The following is a 6815-nucleotide window of genomic DNA, read 5'->3' on the forward strand; positions in this document are numbered from 1 at the left end:
CAGAGAAAGAACTATAGAGTTTGAATGCAGATCGAAGCATACTATTTGCTCTTTTTTTTTCCTCTGTTGTGTTGTGTTTTCTCTTTCTGGTGGTTCCTCCTATTGGTTCGAATTCTTATTAATATGAAAATATTTTTAATAGGAATGTATATGTAGAACATATATCAGATTGCCTGCCATCTTGGGGAGGGAGGTGGGGAGGGTGGAGGAGGAAGATTTAAAACTCAAAAGCTTATGGAAGTGATTGTTGAAAACTAAAAATAAAATAATAATAATAAAAAAAAGGTCTTTTGGCCCTGTGAGGTATCATTATCCTCACTTACAGATGAAGAAACTGAAATTTGACATTAGAGAGATTAATATCTTGCCCAGGCTTACACAGCTAATTAGTGTCAGAGGGGGTATTCAAACCCAAGTCTTTATTACTCAACCCAGGTGTTCCAGACTTGAAGTCTCTTATACCATGTTTCTTCTCTACCATGGATAGGGTGATGGCCTTGAGTCCAGAAGACTTGGGTTTGAATCTATGCTGTGTGAGCATGTAATTCCTATCTCATAGCTCAAATGAGAATATTTATATACAGTATTTTGCTGTATAAATGTTAGCTATTATTACAGATCATCCCTTCTCTCTTCTTCAATCTCTCCCTATCTACTTGTTACTTTCTTACTGTGGACACAAATGGCCAAATGTCTCCCATTTTGAAAAAAATTCACTTGGCTCTCCTATTTTCTCTCTCCCTTGCCCTCCAAGCTATTGTTCTACAGCTCTCTTCCTTTTCCCTGCCAAACTCCCCAAAAGAGTAGCCTGTCTCACTCATTGCCTTCATGTTTTTACCACACACTCACTTCTCAATTGCTTGCAACTTCTTGCTCTGACATTTCTATGGAAACTGCTTTCTCAAGGCTGCTAGTGATCTCCCTGATATTAAAGCCGATGATCTTTGCTCAGGCCTCATCCTCCTTGACTTCTCCACAGTTTTGACACTACTGATCATACCTTTCTCCTGAGTATTCTTTTCCTCCCTCGACTTTCTGAACATTAGTCTTCCTGTTATAAGTCTATGTGTTTCCCTTCAGTTTCCTTTGCTGCTTCATCACCTCTCTCTAGTCCCCTAAGCATGGATATTCCTTGAGGCTGTCTGCCTTAGGCCCTCTTCTCTTCTTTCTCTGTGTCCTCTACCTTGCTGAGCTCAAATGCTTCTTTGGGTTCCACTATCATCCCTATGCAGACAACTCCAAAATCTCTATCTCTTGCTCGAATCTCTCCCCTACACATCAGTACTATATTGCCAATTGTCTATTGCATATCTCCCCCAAACTATTCCATTAACATCTTAAACTCAGTATGTGAAACTATTTCTCTCATCTTTCCCCCAGGCTTCTTCCCCCCTCCCCTAAATGTCTTATTTCTATTGAGTGCACCACCATTCTCCTGGCCATCTGGGTTCCCTGCATTGCTCTGGGTTGTTCATCTGAATCTGGACAGTGTCTTCACATACATTGCTGTCTATCTCCTTGCTTGGTGATTGCCCTAGTTCAGGCCCTTATGACCCATAACTTGGATTGTTGTAATTGCCTCTTTCCTAATTGGTTTCCTGTTGCCTCTAGAATAAAATACAAAATCTGCGCTGGCATTTAGGGCCTGCACAGTTTAGCTCCAATCTCATTTTCCAGTTTGACCACATATGATTCCTCTTACTTACTCTACATTCCAACAAAACTGTACTACTTGTTCTTTCCCAAACTTCACATTCCATCGCCTGCCTTTATGTATTCACTTACAAGCCAGGAATGCACTCCTTTCAGAATCTTTATCTTCTTTGAAGGCTCAGCTCAAGCGACCAGTTCAATGAAGTCTTCCATTAATTCTAGCTTCCATGCCCCTTCCCCCAGTTGCTATTTTTTTCTGTCTCTTTTTAAATTACACTGGATTTCCTTCTTTGCATGTGTATTTCAAAACCTAACAGCAGAAGCATGCATGCTTAGGGGCTGTTTTCATTTTTGTCCTTGTGTAGCACCTCTGGGCATTACCCATTCATATGGAATCCCCTCAGATAAGCCACAACAAATTCAAGGTCCCCTGTGGGTCTGCAACCATTGGAAATACCCTATCCTTAACAGAGGCATCCCCAAGCCCCCACCAACGTGTTTACTTTTACTAGTCAGTCAGAGGATACAATTAGTTCAAAGCAAAGGCATTTAATCAAATAGCATAATAAGGGAGATGGCAAGGGAGCTTTTCTTGACTAAACCTGGGACACAGTGACCCACAAATACACACCCAAGAAACAAAAGTGGAGAGATACACTCATAGCTCAAACACACATGTGGAAAAGCAACTCAAGACTTCAATACTACAGGGTCTCTAATTTATTCTGGTGGGGGTCATTGTAAAGGTCCCATTGGGCCTGCTACCCATTGGCATGCAGTGTCTAAATGCCAAGCATTTTGACCCTTTTGGGAATGTGGATATGACCTCTAAACTCTGCCAGGAATCTGCTGGCTTAAATGTCTGCTGCTGGACAGTGATCTGCTGGGGCCGTGATTTCTACCAGTCAGGACTCTGATGAGCATAGCATTGAGGAATTTCTCTCTACTTCTAGGTTCTGGCATTTGCTAGAGAGCTATGCTAAGGTGCTACCTCTAAACTCAATGAGGAAAAGGAGTGGGTTTTACTATCTCTCTTTTACCTTAGAGATCAGAGGTTTAAATTTCTTCTTTTGGGGAGACAGACCTTTCAGTGGCCCAGTAACAGACTGGGTTGGGTGGATGGAGGGAAACCTTAGCTGCTTTCTCCCACAGAAAGAAGTTTTATCTTGTGTCCTAGTCTTGGCTTTGATTAATTTTTCCTCTCTAAATGGAGAGTCCTCACCCTAGTCAGCTAAGTAGTACCCATGGCATTAAGATGTTTTTTTTAATCTCAACTTCCCAAACACTGGGCCCAAACTTCTGACTTCTATTTACAAAGTCTTTATAGCTGCTGCCTTGATAGGTGGCCCAGTGGACGGAGTGTCGGTCCTGGAGTCAGGAAAACTCAGCTTCCTGAGCTCAAATCCAGCCTCAGACACTTACTAACTGTGTGACCTTGGTTAAGTCACTTAGCCCTGTTTACCTCAGTTTCCTCATCTGTAAAATGAGCTGGAGAAGGAAATGTTAACCACTCTAGTATCTTAGCCAAGAAAACTCCAAATGGGGTCACAAAGAGTGCGACACAACTGAACAACGAATAGTCTTATGGGGAACCTGTGCCCCAAACCCATTTTGGGAGGACACTGCCAAAGAAACCCTACAGAATTTACAGGTTTTTTGAGGGCATCTCCCTATCCCATCTCCATCTCCCCCATCTTATAGGGAGATTTGAGCAAGCACAAAAGCTAAGCCCAGAGGGCAAGGTCTCAGTCTTCTTTCTGCCTGTCTGCATTCCTGCTTTTATTATGTATATCCAGCAGACAGCAAAGCAGCAGACTCTCATTCATTTGTAACTCAGAGCCTATCCTAGCCCTTGGCACAGACTTCCATAGTCTCGCACATAGAAAGCGTAATAAATGCTTACTGACTGATTGACTTCCACAATTAGATAGATCCATCATCTGTCATATAAGTATTCCCTCCAACAGTGCAAACTGTAATGCTACCATGTCTCCTTGTCCCATATGATTCAGGTAAGTTATCTGCATTGGGTCCACCCAATATGCTGGGAGCATCCTTCAAGATCTCCTGACATCATCCAGGTACCAGATGGAACTCTTGGTTTGTTAGTCAGTCAATCAACATTTAAGTAGTGCCTGCTATGTGCCAGGGACTGTGCTAATAAGCACTGGAGATATGGAAAGAGGCAAAAAGCGGCAGCTAGGTGGAGCACTGGATAGAGAACCAGCCCTAGAGTCAGGAGCACCTGAGTTCAAATCCAGCTTTACACAGTCATTAGCTGTGTGACCCTGGTCAAGTCATTTAATCCTGATTGCCTCAAAAGAAAAACAAAAAGAGGCAAAAGACAGTCCCTGCCCTGGTAGAGTTTACAGCCTAATATCAGAGTTGACAACAAGCAAACAACTATCGACAAACAAGCGATATACAGGAGAAATAGGAAATAATTAAGAGAAGGAAGGTGCTGGGATTAAGAGGGATTGGGAAAGGCTTCCTGTAGAAGATGGGATTTTATTTGGGACTGAAAGGAAGCCAGGAGAAGGATGTGAGGATGGTCTTTTATTCCTCATTCTTTCTGTGTGACTGGCCTACATTCTTTGGCAGTCATGCATCCTTTTGACAACATCTTTCACAGTACTTTTGATGTGTCATTCTTCAATTGGTAAAATGCTGCAACCTATTCACATCCATCATGGGTCTCTATTGCCCTTTGTCTGACCCCAAACATGAATTCTGTGCTAATTCGTGATTCACAACCGTGTAGCATCCCCGGAGTAATATTGGTGTTAAAAAAAAAATTTGTGTTTGGTGTAGGAGACTGGACTTATGGTTTCACTGATATAGGAGGTTCCCTGCTGAGTTGACTTCCTAAATCAGTACACAGCAGTACCTTCTGGGCAATTTCTAGTCTTAAGTAGCACTGTCAGACTCAGATAGAAACAGGGACCACTAACCCACACATAAGGATCGGTACACAGGCTGCGTGTCGACTTAGAAACGACATCCTACCACTATGTGTGTTTTATTGTACTTTTTGGTTCTATTAGATATTTCCCAATTACACTTTAATCTGGTTCCGACCTCACTCCTGAGTGTTGTGGGGGCTGTGTTTTGACACCTCTGGCCTAAAACATTGAGAGGTCAAGTGAATCGGCCAGCCAGTATGTGTCAGACAGACTTGAACCCTGGGGAGGGGGTGGGTAGGTAGAGGTGGGAGAGAGGTTCCAATAGTAGTTATCCACTCTGCTATGCTGCCTCTCTATAACAAGTTAGGATTATTAAAAACAAAAAGAAGCGTGGGGTGGAAATGAGCTTTCCCTGCTCTTTTTTTAAATCATTGTGTATTATAGCTTTCCTTTTTGGTTAGCTAGGTGGAGCAGTGGATAGAACATTGGACTTGTAACAGGAAGACTCCTTCGTAAGTTCAAATCTGGCCTCAGACATTTACTAGCTAAGTGACCTTAGGCAAGTCACTTAACCCTGTTTGCCTCAGTTCCCTCATCTGTAAAATGAGTTGGAAAAGGAAATGGCAATCTCTGCCAAGAAAACCCCAAATGGGATCACAGAGAGTGAGACATGACTGAAAATGACTGAACAACAACAACAACAACAAATATCTTTCCTTTTTCCTTAACGCATTCTGTGTTGTATTAGGCAGTAAGTCAGTCAGGGAGCATTTATTGAATAAATAAATAAATAAATAGACATATAGATAAATAAAGCATTTATTAAGTCCTTACTGTGTGCAAAGCATTGGGGTTACAAATATTAAAGCAAGATTCTCTGCTTTCAAGGAGTTTACATTCTAATGGAGGAAACAACATATTTGGAAGGTTTTAGCTGCAAGTCAGATGGAAAAGTCTTTAATAAGTGATTATTATGTGCCACTCGAAGTGCTAAGTGCTGGAGATATAAAGTCAATGTTGTACTTGCCCACAAAGAGTACTAAAGCTTAAAACCACACTGAGATTTTGGGATACCCTGTACAGTATAAATGTAAGGAAACCTCAGAGAAATCCCACATAGTGCAAATCATGCCTTCTCTAAGAGGCCTTTCCAGTTGCTTTCACTGTTAGTTCCTTCTCTGTGAGATAGATTATCTTCTATTTATGCTGTGTTTATGTGTGTATATACTATTTATATGTATATGATATGTGTATGTATGCATATATATATACCCACACACATAGCAATCAATCAACATTTATTAAGCCCTACTATGTGCCAGATGCTGTGCTAAGCACTGGGGATACAAAAAGAGGTAGACAGTTCTTGCCCTCAGAGGGCTTACAATTGATGGGGGAGGCAAATGCAAACAAACATATACAAACCAAGCTATGTACAAGATAAACAGGAAATAATTAACAGAAGGAAAGCACTAGAATTAAGAGAGAATGTTGGAGAATGTGAGCTCCTTGAGTGCAGTGACCATATTTTTGCCTTTTTTTGTATACGTAGCCCTTTGCATAGTGCCTGGTACATAATAAACTTTTGTTGTTCTTATTATTCAGTAGTAGTTGATTCTTTATGACTCCCTTTGGAATTTTCTTGGTAAGGATGCTGGAGTAGTTTGCTATTTCCTTCATCAGCTCATTTCGGAGATGAGGAAACTGAAGCAAACAGGGTTAAGTGACTTGTCCAGGGTCACACAGCTAGTGTCTGAGGTTTGATTTGAACTCGGGTCTTCCTGATTCCAAGCCTGGTGCTCTATCCACAGTGCCACCTAGTTGACCCAATAATAAACTTAATAACTGCTTATTGACTGACAGTTAGCAGAAGCCAGGAACAATGAACAGGTGTAGACAAGTGCTTTGAGAAAAAGGAGCAGGGAGAGATCATTTCAGTGGGCTGAATTAGGGAAAACTTGATGAAAAACATGGTGCCTGAACTAGGCTTTAAATAGGCTCGGGGTTACAGCAGGTAGAAAAACACATGGGGATCAATTTGTCTAATTTAGTTAGAGAACAGAGTTTGTGAAGAGAAACGGAGTGATGTAAGGCTGGGAAGATTGGAATCAGTTTGGGGAGGGTCTTAATTACCAAGCTAAAGAATTTGTGTTTTTCCTATAGGCAACGGAAAACTACTGGATTGTTTGAAACAGGGGAGTTAATGGCCCAACTTATGTATTCAATTCAGTTCAAGGCACTAGCTAGGTACTGGGGATA

The sequence above is a fragment of the Vombatus ursinus genome, unplaced genomic scaffold (genome assembly GCF_900497805.2).
Source record: "Vombatus ursinus unplaced genomic scaffold, bare-nosed wombat genome assembly UNPS02014798.1, whole genome shotgun sequence".
Lineage (NCBI taxonomy): Eukaryota > Metazoa > Chordata > Mammalia > Diprotodontia > Vombatidae > Vombatus > Vombatus ursinus.